At 46.0% G+C, this 17881-nt stretch overlaps 1 protein-coding gene and 1 long non-coding RNA gene across 3 annotated transcripts in view; one reads left to right on the forward strand and one right to left on the reverse strand.

Moving 5' to 3' along the window:
* Nucleotides 1-17881, forward strand: part of Adamtsl1 (ADAMTS-like 1) — a 462751-nt gene that overhangs the window by 409984 nt on the left and 34886 nt on the right. The window lies entirely within an intron of this gene.
* On the reverse strand, nt 1224-2488 carry LOC106148975. The gene is made up of 3 exons (XR_001234806.1): nt 2415-2488; nt 1560-1722; nt 1224-1404 (listed from the first exon to the last, which is right to left on the reverse strand). It is a non-coding gene; the product is annotated as an uncharacterized LOC106148975 (long non-coding RNA).

Raw genomic sequence — 17881 nt, forward strand, 5'->3', positions numbered from 1 at the left:
GAGGCTGTTTTGTGAGGGGTTCTATGAAATTAGAAAAGAAAGTGGCATCAGTCTGCGGAGGGACATGAATACTAGGCTAAAGAAGTAGATGTACTATTATGGGAAGTAGAGACAGATAGTTAAAGGATTTTCAAGTAGCAAAATTACTGCATTAACATGGTATTCAAGAATTCATCAGACATTCCATAGACATGATTGAAAGAGGGACAGTGTCTTAGTTACTTTCTCATTGCTAAGACAAAATACCCGACACCCAAATTCAAAGGAGGAGGGGTTTATTGTGCCCCACACTTGGTAGGTTTCAGTTCAGAATCAGCTGGCTCCAACGCAGGGCAGCATCGCACAGGGCATCACAGAGGAGAAACAGTTCACGGTGGGCAGAAGGCAGCAAAGCAACAAAGCAGCCAAGCAGCAGCAGCAGCCTCCCTCTCCCTTCTGTCCCTTCAAGGCTACCTGCTCTTTGGGGGTACCACCGACACCCAGGATGGGCCTTCCCATTATCCACACCCAGAAACTACCCAGACCAGTCAGTGGACTAATTGAGTAATTGCACACCCTTGATCCCAGCTCCCATCCTTAATCCCAGTGTCACACACCCTTCATGCAGCTACCTCTGAAAAGCCCCTGTGCAGGGGTGGCGACCCTGCTACGCAGACAGGGAGGCTGAGATCCGCATGCGGCTCTGTGGCAGTGGTGGTTTTCTTCTGAGCACCTCAGACAGACAACTTGCAGTTTTTGCTCGTTTCTCTGTAGAGAACTGCAGAGCCCAGTTGGCCTGAGGTGCAGTTCCTGATATCTCTGCTAAGAGCAGGGATGTTTCTGATGATCTAGAAATCTCATGCTATGAGGTGAGAAGTTACTAATTTCCCCAACACTAAAGTCCAGACTGGAGCTCCTACAAATACTCTCTCACAGGTGAGAAGAATGTTGCTGGAATGTACACACCCAGGTCTGGAGTCTAAAAGTAGAGCTCGGTGTTTATGCATGAACCTTTCAAGGTAGGAGTATAAAAATAAATATTCAAAATTCAAATTCCTAATGAAAGGCCTGACTTGACAATGCCTCAAAATGGGTTCGTTTGCTTAGCCAACAAATATGTATTGAGTACCTACAATGTTCCAGGTACTGTGCTAGGGCCACAGCTACACAGTTAGTGACATAAACACAAATGTGCCCTCCATCTATTCAAGAAAAGTTTATCAAGCACTTACTCACCAGGCAGTGTTCTAGATGCCGAGGATACGGTAATTAACAAAACGGACGAATACATCTCGTGTAGTTTGATGGCAACAGAGGCACTCAGAATTTGATGGGCAAGCAATAACAAGCATAGCAGGAAGTGGAAGAACAGGATGCTCCAAAGGTGTGTGGCAGGACAGCTCCAGGGCGCTGGCCAAGGCTTCTCTGGGGAAGACGTGTTTGAGTAAGATCGGAACTGGGCAGAAGGAACCCAGGCTGAGAGAAGGGGAGTGCTCTCCCAGCAAAGGAGCCAGCAGAGGTTCTGTTGCATGAAAATATAAAACCCGGGAGACCTACAGCAGGAACAAAGGAGAACTCACTCAGGGTAGTTGGAGATGGACGCGGAGCACACTGCTGGCACACTGCACTTCACGGCAGCGGGAAATCTTTACAGGATATGAAAGTAGGAGAGAGACAGCATCTCCCCGGGTTTTCAAAAGCTTTCTCTGGCTGGTGTGTAGAGGACAGTTCTAGGGAAAGAGACTGGATAAGGTGCACAGTTTAGGAGACTGTCTCAGTATCCGGGTAAGAAATAACTACCGCTTGGAAATGGTGGGGCAAATAGAGGTAACACCAACAGTACTTAATATGTAGATTAATGTGAGGAAGGAAACGTCATCCATAGAACCAACAGATTCTCTAAGGCATCTGAATTTTTTAAGCTTTTCTTATTGAAACTCTCTGTACCTCTTACATGGTACTGACACATCCCATACTGCTCAAGCCAAGATACTCGAATAAGATGGAGAACGGCATAGGTTTGCAGCTGTGGAAAGCGTGGCTAGAAGGAGAGGAAGAGGCCAAAATTCTGCGGCTCAATCCTGGCTTGTTTCCTAACACAGCCCCGCTCAGCCTCCACTCCGTGTAAGGCTTTGTGCCCTCCTCAGCCTTTGCGGTGCTCAGAAGTAGTAGAGAGCCAAAAACGTCAATCAGCGGGAACACACGGCTCCATGAACCTGCACAAGAAGCCAAAGGGAACAGCAGAAAGAGGACAGCTTTCTCTGGCAAAGGGAGAAGCAGTGAGGATTTAACAGAGGAGCTGCTGGGGCCTGGGATGAGTCAGCGCAGTCCAAGCACCGAATGGCAGACACACCCTACTGAGTTCCAGTAACGGCTCTGGGCCCACTGATGGCAAAGCCGACAATGTAGACAACCTCTCCTGTCCTAGAGCTTACCTTGTAGCAGGAGAAACAGAAAGCAAACCCAAGTAACTGGCATCATTTGTTAGGTGATCCGTGCTGTGAAGAGCAATGAAGCGGGTGTGGGGAGGGAGGGAGGGGAGGGTGGGTGGATGATATCTGTGTGGAAAGGAGACCACTCCCTGAGAACATTATCCTTGAGCAACAAAGTGAGGTGAGCTCCTGAGCACAGCTCATGGCCACAGAAAGCAACACAAATCGCACCCCAGGCAGAGGCGGGACATGCCTACATTCCCTGCATGACAAAGCGGCCAGGACAACAGCAGTGAAGTCACAGAGGGAGAGAAGACTGCAGAGTTAACAAGGCAGAGGCAAATTGCATAAGGCCTTATAAATGGTCCCATTAAAACAACAGTGAGAGAGAAAACTATAAATGCCCAAATTTATAAACAGACACAGCGTTGCACTGAGCATCACGAGCCTTCCCAGGATCAGGCAGAGGCAGGCAGAAGTGGTTTCTTTTATGGGAAACCATGTGGCCAGCTGAATGCTATAGAGCTGACTCTAGTAAAACGGAGGCTTATCAGGCTGGCTTTGGTACAAGCCAATATTGCTGATTTCATTCGACTCACATGTGTTGAGCACCTGCTCCCTCTACCTGGCCCTGGGCTTCTGCAGGCACGTGCCTGGCCATTTCCTTCCTCTAATAAGAGGGGCCCAATGGGACAATAGAGCCACCTGGGAAGTTATTTTTTTAAAAATCCAATGGAGGCCAATTAAGTCACAAACTCTGGAGGTGGGGATACACATCAGCACTTTAAAAAATTGATTCTTAGGGCTTTAGTGTACTTTAAAAGTCACTTCCTTGACCCCCACTGCCCTTGGAGAGTGGAAAAATGATACGTTTTGTCACTTCAAATATTTTAGCCTAGCACTCGAGGCCCTGTGCTGTTCAGACCCACCCTTTACATCCATCCTTCTGTCCTGTGCCTGTCTCCAATAATCTTTGAGACAGAGCACAAGCCCTTGTGAAGTCTTCGCAGGGTTCCCTACGAGGAGCGATCATCCTTTACTCACCTCCTGAAGAACCTGCTCTACATTAGAGTTGGGTGGACATTCTCTGTAAAGGGCCAGAGGGAAATCTTTGGGTCTTTTATGCCATAGGTCTTTTTTGTAGCGGCTCAGCTCCGCAATCACACGGTGAAAGCCGCCAGAGACAGTAAACAAGTAGGTGTGGTTATGGGTTATTGACACTTAGCCTATCCTACCTCGTATCACTGGAGATACTCATGTCTGTTTCATCTCTCTAGCCGGATTCTAGGTCCTACTTAGAGAAGAGGCCATTAGTATTCTCAAGTGCTTTCGAACAAGACGTGGTAGGAAAGTCTTAACTTAGGAGTCCTGAGTCATTTCCCTCTTTCGCGTCTGTTCTAACTGCAGCTTTATCATCTAGCCCACACACCTCCACCCTCTCCTCACAAATGCATACTTCCTGATTCTCCGGGTACAGACCGGATCAGGCACATCCTGAACCCAGTGATGAGGAAACGCACACAGTGACGTTCGGTGAGTCCCCTAGGACATCAGTTTTCATCATGACGCTTTGGAAGATGGATCATCACTACTTCCGCTCCAAAGATAGTTGTGGGAACAGCAAGCCCTGATGGCCAAAGGTTAGGTAAAAATTCATCCACAGCGGGGACCCACCCAAAGGGCAAGGGAAGTGAGGCAGAGGAAGGGCAAGGTGAGGATCAGCATTTTTGACGCGTAGGGAGAGGAAGGAGCTATTTATCCTGACCCTTTTCAAAGAGACACAAGTTGGCATCTGTTTCCTCATTTATACTGAGACTAAGGTTTTTTGTCAAAGGAAAATGCTTTTGATTTCCTAAAGCTTTGCCCACAGAGAGAATATGCTTTGCTCTTAAGAAGAAAGGTCAGCATTTTGTGGTTGTTAATGGCACGTACCTATGTACTTCTGTCTTCTTTCTTCAGAGTAAAATCCAAAGTAGAAATAGAGACCCCATAGGGACTGCTGCGAGCGCTAGAGCCCATGGTGTACAAGTAAGTCAATATTTCAGAGGGCACTTACGAGGAAGCCACAGGAAGTAGGACACCCGTTCTTTGGACTGGAGTGCACATCCATAAATATAAAAAGACACTAGAGCGTAAGTGACACTTAAAATAGCTGGACAGAGAAAGTGAGGCAGTAAATCTCCCGCCTGGCCAGTGTTCCAAGCCATCACCTCGTGAGCATCCAGGCGTGGGCTTATTTTAAGACTGCACATAGTCAGGAAATGGGGATCTTGAGAAAACTATTCACATTTGTTCCTGCCCTTTCCTTGCGCCAGGACACAGTTCCCAACCTCCCTACCACATCTAACAGGAAGGACATGAATGAATCTCACGTCCCTGGAATAGGTACTGAAAGTCCACCAGTGGGAAAATGAAGAACTCTACACCTCCCCTGATAAATCCTTCCTCGATGCTAAAATGGCTCTGAGAAATACTCACTCTTGCTTATGGCCCTTGTGTCTGGGTGGCGCTGGAGTGGCGGTTTCACAGCTGCCTCAGAGGCCAAGGACAAGAGAAGCAGAAGAAAAGTCAGGATTATGGCCAAAGGCCTTCCTGTGGACTGTGAAAAGAGAGACAGACCTTTCTACTTAGGTTCCCAGCCAACTTTGTAGAGGACAGACTACCTCAGAAGACCCATTTCCAAACATTCAGCTTCTGGTTCCTCATTTATAAAGAACACCAAGCTCAAGAATTAATTATAGAGGGTTAAATGAGAAGCCATATGCAATCAGTTAGTGCTCAGTCTGAAATGCTGTTAATGTACATTAATCTTTGCCTGAATCGCTGCCTTCCTTGGTGAATCTGAGAAAATCCTTCTCTTCTTCACAGTGCCCTGCTACAAATTCTTCCTTAGATTATAGCATCAGAAAGACTGTCGTTGTGAGTGTAAAGCACTGACCAAGGAGTTACTCAGGAGATGAATGCTTTACCGGAGGGTTCATTCGATGGCAGCTTCTGGGGAGGGGCACTTCCCAGGCCCACCCCCCAAGAAGAAACCTCTTAGTCAGGGGGAAGAGATCAACACAGCGGGAACGGCGAGGGGGGAACAGACAGAGTGCTGAGGAGCCGTTCCATGAATTTGCAGTAAGAGCCTGAGGCTCCGCCCTCTCGTGCAGCTCTCTTCCCTCTCCGACCGGTCCTCCATGCCGTCTGCAGGGTTCCTTCACAGGCCCTTACAGTTCGCTTGGCACAGTGACTGGAGGAGAAGGCTCTGGAACCAGGATGCCTGGCTGTGCCGCTTCTCATAGCTGCAAGGCCTTTGACAGGTGATGGGAGTCTGTCCGCGCTTTTCTCAAAGCAGAGGGAACGAGTACACAGCCCCCAGCGATCTGACATGAATAAATGAGATCATATACACAAGGCTCGTAGAACGGCGCCTTTGAACAAGAACACACTCATGAGCCGCCGGGCTTCCGACTGTACACGCTCTCGCCCCAGCCCTTTTCTTCTTGAAGCAGAGCAATGCAAAAAAGCTAATTTGGGGGCCAGGTCCTGGAAACAAGGGTGAAGATGACAGGCAGATGCAGACCTCAGTCTGCCACCTCTGCATTCGCTTGCCCACGTTATGCCAGGATTACTTCCTTGATTATTCGATAGTTAATTTAACTTCCTTTTTAGCCGAGTTCTCCTTGACAGCTTCAGTCTACCTCAGATGAATTAAACAAGGAAAGAGTGTTTTTGTTATGGTGGTTTTTTTGTTGTTTTTGCCTATGACTGAGCCAAAAAGATGAAATGAACATGAATTTTGGAATGGTTTTCTTGTCAAGTCACATAATCCTTTGAGTCTTTTATTCTTGTGAATAAAATGGGGCGATCACCTGCCTCTCAAGACTGATTTAAGAATCAAATGAGATCAAGCATATAAAAGCATTTTCTAAACTCTAAAGCACACCCTAAAACTTAGTAGCTGCCTCGTTTCTGGGGCTGGAAACAAGAATAGCTACAAAGATGGGATTTCTGTGACACCCAAGAAAACAAACCTCTCGGGCAAGGTTCCAGACCTCGAACAAAGCTCTTCCTTCTAGCTAAGAGCAATTTACTTCCTTCTTGCTCTTTGCTACACACTGGCACATAGATTGTGTTATTTCTTTAAGTGACGGTGAGGACGATGATTCTGACTTTCCTGCAGAATATTGATGATAAAGTTCAGGGGCCTTCTAGCATCTGAGTAGACGTCATGGGGACACGAGGGAGGATGTATGGGATTAGACAGCACAAGGAAAGAACACAGGTGGAATGAGATGGCCCTTCTTGAGGCACCAGGGTGAACATAAAGCAAAGCGATGAGTTTCTGTTCAAAGTCCAACACTTGGCCTGTGGATCCCAGACGCCTGGATTCACTTGGTGTGCATGTTCGCACAGTTAGCAGTAATGAAATCAGAAGTCAGCAGGGTCATGTCTCCAGTCTGTAACCTTCCACCTTCTCATCTATTATTTGAAACTTTTCTTAAAGTTCAGACAAGTGGGTTAATATTACAGAAATTGAGTGCATTTTACCTCCTACCATAATTTATTATGATTTCTTCTTTTTATGAAGGAGAAAAACTATAAAGATTCTGCCTTATCCTAAAAAGTTTCCAAAACATCTCAATGAAAAAAATGTAAGCATTTACACAAAACAAAACCCAACTACGCCAGTGTATTCTCTGGTATGACTTCAATGGGGCCAAGTGTGACGTGGGCTCATTTTTCTCTGTGGCCACACGTATCTTAACTTCCTCTCACTGTGGCCCATGGGCATTGTCACTGACATTATAACTGTAAGACTCACAGAGCTTCTTTAGTCTTTAGTCCCCATAGGTAAAAGCAACCCACTTAATTATACTTTGCCCTTGAAAGTTAGAGAAGAAAAGTATGCTTTTCTTTTGGGCATCATTTGAAATATACTTTTTTAAAATTTCTTTCAGAAAGGTACCCTCAAGATGCACAAGAAACTAGCAAACCCGTTGCCATGTAGTTGAGGAAGAAATGCGTGTTCCCTTTGGTACCTTTTAAACTTTGAACTAAGTATAAGCATTAACTATTCAAGAAAAAATGAAAAATTCTACTTCAGTTGCACAAATATCTCTTTCATCAACTGTGTGCCTTCCACCTCCTACGTGCCGAGAATTCTGTGATATCTTGACCCTCATAGAGTTTATAGACCTGGTCTCCAGCTCCACAGAGCCTCGAGATCAGAGCTGATGGCTTGGAAAACACTCTGCCTATGCTGGGAGAAAGGAGGCCAAAGAATTAGAATGAGCCCAATCACGTTCTGACACAATTAAAATCCTAGCGAAGAATACGCTGGTATAGTTGAGTTTCATCTTTGTGTAAATGTTTTCATTTTTCGTTGTGAGAGAGACATCCCCATGTGAGGGTTATGGTAACAGTCCTAAAAATAGAGAAGGGTCTGCACTGTCTTTGGAAATCTATGCAGTTTTAATAGGCCTTTTGCTGTCTGCTGTTCTTCACCCACTGGGGCCTATCAAAGCAAAGTTTAGAAAGCCAAACAGGCCAGAGGTATGTTAGGCCAAAGGAAAAAATGGTGATAATAAGAACTGTAATCTTATTCATGGAATATAATCTACTAATATGTCTATATCTGCTTAAGAGTTCAAACTCTTTCATCCTTCACCTTTAATACCTTATCTCTGAGAAGTATGTAGAAAGAAGAGTTTAACTCCAAAAGCATCATCCCATCGAGAATCTTTTTATGTGAAACTCCATTATGATTATGGAATTCTCCACTTCTCCATTGGCAGTGCTACTGAAAAATAATGAGCTCCCTGTATGTTTTGTTGCCAGGGAGATAAGACCAAACTTCATTCAAGGTCCTCTGGAACCTGGCAGAGACCACTGTGTGTAAAATGTGACTCTTTGAAGTCGTATCAGGGAAGATAAACCAGCACCAGCCTGAGTGTCTGTTATCCTGCCAGCTTCCTGGGCCCAGAAAAAGAATGCAGGCTCAGCAGACAGTGACCACGGCTTCCCTCTGTGTACAGTAAAGGCTGCACGGCCTCTTAGTTTCCCTGCCTCTAATCTCACTGTCCTCTGCCTTAATGGACTTTTCTGGCATCTCAGGGCCTCGCTCAGTACCACGGGTCAGAGCCTGGCTCATCACAGTTCAAAAACACTTATCAAAGAGCTCCAGAGGTGCACATGGTTTTGCCAAAGACTCTCTACTTAACACACCAAAATCATTTCTAAAATGCTATGACTACAGTGAGGAAAAAAGTATCACAAAAGCTAAAAGTGGAAGAAAAGTGAAGCAAAACAAGGCTTTTGTGATGTGATCATTGCAGAGGTTTTCCTTGGTTGATGGGTTAGCTGGCTGGCTGTCCAACTGGCTTGTGGTTGCTTGAGGACCTGAACATGTTCTATACAAAACTTGATTTTATTATAAAGTAGTGTTTTGGTCAATTAAGACATAGCCTGTCCTTTAAAGTTTGTCCGTTGTTTCAATAATGTTGTTAGCAAAGTAATTCAATCACATGCTGCATGAGTTATCATGTCTCTTTTAAATCTGAAGCAGTTCCTTGGACTTTCTTCGACTTTTATGACTGTAACACCTTTAAAATTAAAACTATGTCCCTCCACTAGGGCGTGTGTGGTGTTCCGTCATGAGCAGGTTCAAGTTGTACATCTTCGGCAGAAACATCACAGAAGTGAAGCTGAGGGCCTCCCACTGTACTCAGTCATGTTATCGTGATTTCCACTGTACAGCTGCTGCTCCTGTGAACGCCAGTCACTGGGTGAAGATGCTGTCTTCCAGACTTTTACAGTGTAAAATTACTGATTTCCTCTTGTAATTAAGGTGGCAGCTGCTCCTCAAAGGACTAATACCTAGAACATATAAAGAACTGAAAAAAATCAGACCTTCCAAATTCAAAGACCCAATCCAAAAATAAGCATCTGAGATGAGTATACACTTCTCAGAAGTACAAACAGAAAATAAATATATGAAAAAAATGCTCAACATCACTGAGCATTCGAGAAATGCAGGTTAAAACAGCCAATGAACTTTAAAACAGCTCGTGTCTCTTTTGACACATCCATACCGTTGAGAGCTTCATCCCTTTCTAGCACAGGAAGATACACTTGGATCACGGAACTTTTCTGCTCCAGCCATGAGGAACAGTATTAGAAGTTAAGCTCCCATTGTCTATTTATTGCTATCAGAGTGTCACTATTGTCACTGCATACAAGTATGGATATAAATATATGGTGGTACCTCAGCTCACAAACTTCATTTGCTCTTCGATTTTGGAAAAGAAAGCCACAATTGTGTTTGTGGGGGAAAGGTGGCCACAGTCATGATTGTCGCCTCGTGCAGAGTTTGCAAACCAAAACAAAGTTTTGCCAAACGTTTCTGTTTATGAACAAAACTGTTTTCAAACAAAAGTGTTCATGAACCGAGGTACCGCTACTTGTATGTATATGTATACGCACACACCAGTATAACCACTTGTACATTTATCTATATACCAATCCGTGAGTCTTTTCTTGTACCTCTAATTCTGATCCAGTACCAAAGGACTGTTCCATTTTTTTTTCTTTCCATATTTGTAATTATCTAATTCCCATTATTCTTAATATATTATTTGACCAACCCTCTCTGTATAAACAATCTCCTATCACTGCTGCCCTCATCCACATATAGACCCCTTTCTCATCAGACTCAAGTTCTGATGCCCTTACCAGGTTACCATGCTGACTGAGTCAGTTTCCTGTTGCTATAACAAAATACCTGAGACAGTGATTTATAAAGAAAAGAGGTTGTTGTGGCTCTGGACAATGAATATCCGAGAGCACAGGCTTTGTATCCGCTCAGCATAGTGAAGGTTTACTGGTGCTGCTTCAGTGCATGGTGGAAAGCAGAAGACCAAGCAGGCATGTGTGGAAGAGAAGAGGGGAAGCTGAAGCCCCACGACAGCTAATCCCCTTTGTGAGAAAGGCAGTAATCAGTCATGGAGATCCTGCTCCCATGAGGCAAGCTGCTCCCCCTAGAGCCTAGCTCCCAACAGTGCCTTACTGAAAAACTAAAAGTAAAGTTCCTACACATGAATGTTTGAGGGACACATTCAAACCGTAGCAGCAATCCTATGTACCTGGCCTCTTCACTCGACTCAGCTCAGTATCCACATACTAAAGTAAAATCCACATCCTTGCCTTTGTCAGCATTCGTGGATGAGACCTTCTATCTTCGAGGGTGGCAGCAAAAAATCCCCATGTCTCTCTACCTACTGTCTATTTTCCCTATCACGATTTTCCTATTCCTGTCTCAGGACCCTCCTATTACACTGGGCCAACTTGGATTGTTTTGGATAATCTCCCACCTCAAGATTCTTCCTTACTCACATCCGCAAAGTCCCTTTTTCAATGTAAGCATACTCATAAGTTTCAGGGACTAGAATGTAGATCTTGGGTGGGATGCAGCATTTTTCTGCCTACTGACCACAATATCCAAAAATTGCATAGCATATTACTAATATGCATTATTGCCCAAAATATAAATCATTATAAAATTTCTGGAGGGCAATTTGGAGGTGTACATCTATAACTTTAAATGATGCTCAGTGTCCTAGCAATGTCATCATAGTGATGTAACCTAAAGATGATGAAATGCACCATAGCTTAGTTTATTAGTGAAAAATTGGAAATAATGTAGTAATCTTTAAGGGGGTAAATAAGCAAAAGATTCTGATTTATGCCTTTTTTATTTTAAAAATAAAAGGAGGAAAACATTAACAGACAGACAACCTTTTATAAAATAGCAAAAGAACAATACAAACAATACAGAGTTACAAACAAAGTGGTAGGAAATTAACAATGCTTCTTGTATTACATATTGATATCTTCACGGTGGTTCTGATTTATTCCTGTATAGACTCTTAAGCGGTAATTTAAAAGGATGATATAGATTTATACCTACTGGTGAGAATATTGTCCATGATTTATTAATCTTCCCAGATACATGAGTGTTTGTGTGGTTAGAAGAAATAGCATGCAGAGTGGTTATCTCCAAATATTAAGACGTGAAGGGTTTTTAAACTTTTATATGTTCTGAACTTTAAAATAAACATATATTCGTACTTTTAAAGCAGAAAATTGAGCATTTAAACTAGAAAGGGTGGTATTGAATTCATCTTCCTTCCCTTGTGAAAATGGCTGTTTTCTTTGGAGGTAAAAACGTCTTGAACAGGCATTTAGTGGTTTTACTAGACCATTTACTCTCAGTATACAGAAACCCTAATGTTCTCATTCCCCAGACCAGAGCTTGGCCCTAAGGAGAAGTCTAGAGTGCAACCACATTATCAATAAAGTTTTATTCGGGCACAGCCACGCCTGCTTATTGACCTGCTGTCTGTGGTCACTTTCAGGTCACAGTGGGGCAGCTGTGTAGTTGTGACTGAGGCCACATGGCCGCAAGGTCGGAAGCATGTACTCTCTAGCCCTCCAACGAAAAGAGCACCAACTCCTGCTCTGGCTCTGGCCAACCAGAGAAACCTGTCCACTTCTGAGTTTTTAATGACATTTTTGACAGAGCAGAGTCGGGAAACAATGTCTGAGCACATGACTGCAAACACTTTCATCACCGACTCTTCCCCTTCGCGCCCCGGCATCATAAACAAAAACACACTTCTTAAGACAGGAAACCTCACTGATTTAGGAAAGCTGTCTTTACCCACTTTCTATGATTCTCCACCTTTAGTCTTTAGAAAGATCGAAGAACAAAACTATAACACAATGCTAATTCTGCATATTCACATGGAATGCAGGTGCCAAATAAGGTCCCTGAATAACAGGAACAAACCCTCCCCCAAGCCAGGCGTCCTCGCTCCGCCCAGTCCCGGACCTCTAGGCTGTCACTGCTCCGCTGTCTTTGGAAGGCCTTGGAGACGCTCAGTGGGAACCTGGTGCTCACTTCCATCAGCTCCGCAGAGGTCAGGTGGTGTCCTTCCTCCGGCATACCTTTTCTCTAGTTATGGTGTGCACACCTGTAATCCCAGCACCTTAGGTGGCCGCCTGAGGCAGGAGAATCACAAGTTCAAGCCCAGCCTGAGCAACTTTGTGAGACTCTATCTAAAAATCAAAAAGGGCTCTGGATGTAGCTCATAATGAAACCAAATCAGTCAAGGAGTTACCTATTTCCAGCTCAGCAGCATGTGTTCGGCTTCATCCAGGCCTAGAGTACTCCAAATCCCAGGGTGCCTAAAGACACTGCATTAGTTTTAGGGCCTCCAAGCCAAATGACACTTTTGTTATAGGTCAGCGTTGGTCCCAGGGATCAAAACCACGCTACCTCTCCCTTAAACCTTAGGGATGTAAGTGCTCCCACCAAATGCTCCAGGGGAGTCTCTGGAACATACAGGTCCAAGGAAGATCTGAGAACTACACCCAAGATGACCACAAGCCAAAAACAAATCAACACTACAAATACACACTGCAAGACAATAGAGGCATTGGACAGCTACTGTGTGCTCGTTAGATGCGTGTCCCGTCGCTGCCATGGCCTTCCCTGGTTGGGCTGTTGGATTTCTGACCTCCACTTCAGAGGACATTTCTATTTATGGGTCCTCGAAAAACCACATACTCTCCGAGCTTGGCTGCACAGGCCAAACATCATCTGCCAGACACGCTACTGTCCCAGCAAAAGTCGGCCGCCAGCGCTCCCCAGCACACCCGCCACAGACCACCTGCCCTTGTCGCCACAGCCTCTCCGGGGCGCCCACCCGGCCGCGGCTCCCTGCATCTCCCTCTCCCTGCGTCTCCCTCTCATTGCATATTCTCCCTTTACTTTGTTGAGAAGCTTCTGGTGCCTCAAGACCCAAGAGACCTACATGGGAATAATAAATCAGGGAAGGTGTCTGTGTGCCCCAGCCCCTCCACCTCTGTGGGTCCTCCAAATTCCTCGTCAGCAGTTGCTCCTTCCTGTGACTCCCCGACGACCCTGGCCCTGCCCCGGGGGCCCCTCAGGATACCTGCCGTGAACATTAGTCTTTCTTCATTCCCACTGCAGCTCCATGGTTGTGCTTCAGCAGAGGAGGGCTGAAACGGGGTGTACACAGGGCTGTGAGCAAAGTCTTCTTTAGGACGTGTGGGTTTTTATTTCGTTTGCAAAGGCGCTTGCCATAAACAGAGCCAAACCTAACCGGAGTTCGTGAAGGCGTGTTGGCTCTGAGCGACTGCTGGCTTTTGTTTTTTCCCCTCAACCTAATCTAGCTGTTTTCTGGCTTGCCTCTGCCTTGGCAGGAGTGAGGAAGTGAAAACAGCTCTACCGCTCAGGGGCAGAGTCTATGCAGAGAGCCCGGGGCTTTACCCTCGAATGGCCGTGTCCTTCTGTGTGCAGTAGCACCTTGCTTACTACAGAGCACTTCTTGCACGTCCTGAAATAATGACTCATTTCAGTCCAGATGTAAAATATCAGTCTTACTCCTTCCAGAAAGTAGACTTGGTGGGTGTGAGCGCTGAATACAGAGAGGGGTGCTCTGACCTGAGGCTGCCCCAACAGTGTGGTATGCCCAAGTATGGACCGCACTCTGGGGGTCATTAAGAGGCCACCCCATCAGCAGATGAAAACTTCTTCCTCAGCCCCGGGCAGCCCGCAGCCGGGCCTCCCCAGGGGCTTTTTGGTCTGCCCTCCTGCAGAACAGGTAGCACCTGCCAGCAACCTACGGGTAGAGTCCACTGGGGACTTATAAACACAACGAGCTGAAACTTTAAAAGTGCTGATGTGTTTTTGAAAGGTGCGCTTGGTGCCAAGAGCCTCCTGGCACACGTGGGAACGCTGTGTATTACTCACTTGTGACAGGTTAAATCCTAAGCAATTTTTACTGTGAATTTTAAAAACTGGACCAATTTTCCAGAGCCTGCTTCCCTCCACCCGCTCTCAGAGGTAACCCGGTTAACCCTGGGTAAGCATGTTGTTCAGCGCCACCAGACTCCACCTTAGACAATGCAATCCTGTCTTCACAGCCAAGACTGTGTGTTCACATACATCAGACACAAGCAACTCTCTTTCCTTACCTGTACAACCATAACCAGGTTCTAGAGTAGGAGTAAGGGCAGTCACCAAGCAGTAACTAAATCATTCTGGAGAAGGCAAGACCTTCATCAAGTCATAAATCTGGATGGAGCTACTTTTCATGCTGAGAAATATATCAAGTTCTTCCCCAGCTGCCCAGGAGCATGGGAGACATAGTTTACCCCCTGCCAATGGAAACTCAAAGCTTGCCCTAGGGGTAAAAAGGCATTTGGGGAATGGAAAACGGGCTTATATAGTGTCATTTTTCCAGGAATGGTTTAAAGTGAGGGGTCTTGGGGGGCGGGGTGGGCAAATGTACATGGGAATAATCTTGGCCTGGTTATTTGACGAGCTCACTGGGAGGTCACAGAAACTGACTTAAAAATTAAAGTTCCTTTTCTTCCACAGCCTTCTGGGGTGCAGCTGACAAATGGGGAGAAAGAACTGAGTCTTTCCAATATAAATTAATCATTTCTCTCAACCCGCTGTCTGGTGCCAGTTTCCACTCATTCTAGACTGCTTTAGAGACCATCTTCGTTGCCCAAGGGGACGCAAACCTGAAAGAAGCAGGAACCACAAAACGCCCTGGAGCGGCGTCTGCTTTTGCAGGTCACCCAGCGACCTCAGCGTGAGCCCCGTACAAGCCCCTAGACCACTAGCAGAAGGGGGAGCCCCTATAAATTTTCAAGTACCGAGTGAGTGTTTTCCAGTTTTATAAAATTAAATTAAGGGGAGGACTCCCAGACTGACTACACCAAGTGCCAAGTTTCATCCCAGCACACATCATTTTTATAGTGAGTTTTAACTCTGTGAAAAATACAGGGGTATAATGAAAATGCTGACAGGCCTGGAGCCAGCTCGCGCAGTCATGATGCCACGTCTTTAATATTTTTACTCAGCATGTCCTCGTCTGCCACAGCTTTCTTTTCCTTTAGATAGCGTCAAATAAGTAGAAATTCCCAGGGTGCTCCGTCTTTCTTCTCTTCTGGATTGTGTATTCCCATTTGCAAACCAGTCCTCCCTGCGTGTCTTGCCGTCGGTGGGGTTTTGCTCTGTATAATTGCTTTATCAAACCTAGCTGCCCTTTTTTTAAGCGATCTGGCTAGAGAGGGAGAACATACACTCAGAAACCCTGCTTCTGCTCGTCAAAGCTCAGAGCGCATGAAAATGAACTCCGGATGTGCAGCTCAGACAGATGATAGACAGCTAATGAATGCTGGCCTTGGCTTGATCCAGCCTGCGAAGACGCCCGCAAATCAAGCTCCTTGCCAAAACTCCTGGCGATTTTCAGCCTTTAAATCAACAAAAAGAATCCACTGAATAATGGTCATCATGCGTTCAGAGCTCCTCTCAAGACAGGTGCCTCAAAGGCAGCTCTATCCTTCCACCCTGAAGGTTACCCAGCATGCTCTGCCCCCGAGGAGAAGCTGGAAGCCAGAGCGGCCGGGTCCCCTACCTGCTAATTTCTACCTCCGTGTTTCTCTCACCTGGCAACACGGGCTGTCTCCCTGAGCTGGGCCAGAGCGCGGGGAGAGACAGGTTAAGTCCGGGAGGTCAGTTTGATGTAAGTAGGGCATCAGCTAGCGCACATCAAGGGTTGCAGTCGGCCTGATGCCCCGTCCTTGCTAGAGGCCAGCGACTCTGGCATGTTTGGGGCAAATAATGTAGAATTCCTTGCTCGGACACATCCTTTCCTGAATGCAAAGCTCCCCTGGCCTATATCAGTGCACCGGGATGGTGCACCATTAGGAGAGATGTTTTCGCCTACATTTACGATAAAGATCAGCCACAAGTGAAAAGAGGAAGAAACTTTTCATATAATTTGGTTTTCTTAATGGGCACCTCTCCCCCATTCTAAACTTTTGTCTCTCTCCAGTAAATGTGTTGAAAAAGTTTCATCTTCCTAGATGAAACTAGGAAGAAAAAGGCCTCAAACCTATGTGGGTCACGCCTGGCTTTGGCCCCGCGGAGAAGCACATGGGCCTAGGACTGAGGCCTGCAGGCGGTTTTTCTCTCCCTGGTGTAAGGGTTGGCGAGCGAGCTTTCTGCTGCCAGCGCTCTCGATAGCAAGGCAGTCTTCCTGAATGCTGCTTCCTCCTCAGCCGCCCGACGACTCAGAAGCTCGAAGAGCTGAGGTCTGAGCAGCAAGCTCTGTCATCGGCTGACTGTCCATTTCCTGGTGTGGTGCTGAGGTTTGGAGGGCGGAGGTGGCTGGCGCTCGTACAGCTGGGCAGGACACAGAACAGAGAGGTGCCAGCTCCCCCGACTGAACACTGCTGACTTCCTCATCAAAGCGGAACCACCGTCAGGGGATTGGTTTGTTATTCGGCTTCTCCGGGGTATGGAACCCGTTAGCCCCCAGTTTTGGGTGTCCTGTAAATGGCACACAAACAGATTACTCATCTCTCAAAACCAACTGATACTTCTTTTACTTTAACAAATGAGAAATGTCCGTGACAGAAGGGAGCCCTGTTACAAGCCAGGTTTTCTCATTAGTGGTGAAACATGGATAATTATTCACCGGGAACATAAACAGTGGGAATTCATGTTAGATTCCTTACTTTGACTCTTGCTGCAGGCAACCCTGAGAGACCACGCAGACACACACAGACACACACAGCAATGCGTACATAAAAGCAGAGAGGCCCGCACTACATGTGCACCAGGAAGAATACCCATCTTGAGTACAAAGGAAGTTTTTAGGGAGAATAACCTCCTAGTGTTCAGTTAAAAGCACTGAAAGATTAGTAATGGAAAAGGCAGATGACTGGCAATTTTGTCCACTGACTTGGGTATAATTCATTTATTCCGGTCTTTCCTTTAAAAAAAAAAATGTAGGAAGATGGACAACATAGAGTTTCTGCAGAGCATTTCAATCCAAGATGTATTGTCATGTGTGCTAGAAATATACTCTCCACGGCTACTGTCCTGGTGGGAAAGGAAGTGTCACCACCTATTGGGCAAGTGCACATGGCCTTGGGAGTGAGGGAGCATTCAGAATTGTTGTAGTAAGGAGTTACACTCGCAACTCATAACAGAAACCTCCAAAAACGAAACCCACACAAGGCAGAAGTATATTTCTATTTCAAATGTTTCAAGCCTGGCTTGGCAACATGCCATGTCAGCGAGGACCAGGGGTAAAATTTCTTTAAACTCCTGTGGCTCTCGGAGTGTTGCTCCTTTCCACTGTGGCCAGAACAGGGGGCTGTGTGTCCTCGTTCTCCGTAGCAGGGTGGAAAAAGGTGGAAGAGAAGTGTGTCCTTTTCCTTGGCTCTGTGAAGTATACCATCACTGTCCGTCTCATTTCCCGGAAGCTAACCCCATGTTCCTCACCGGATCGCAAAAGAAGCTGGGAATCCTTTTACTCCAAGCATCTGTGTATCTCAGATTGGTTTGTTTACTGTAAGAAGGCGGCAGATACGCG

Source organism: Chinchilla lanigera, unplaced genomic scaffold (assembly GCF_000276665.1).
Source record: "Chinchilla lanigera isolate Chin_1 unplaced genomic scaffold, ChiLan1.0 scaffold00033, whole genome shotgun sequence".
Taxonomy (NCBI): Eukaryota; Metazoa; Chordata; class Mammalia; order Rodentia; family Chinchillidae; genus Chinchilla; species Chinchilla lanigera.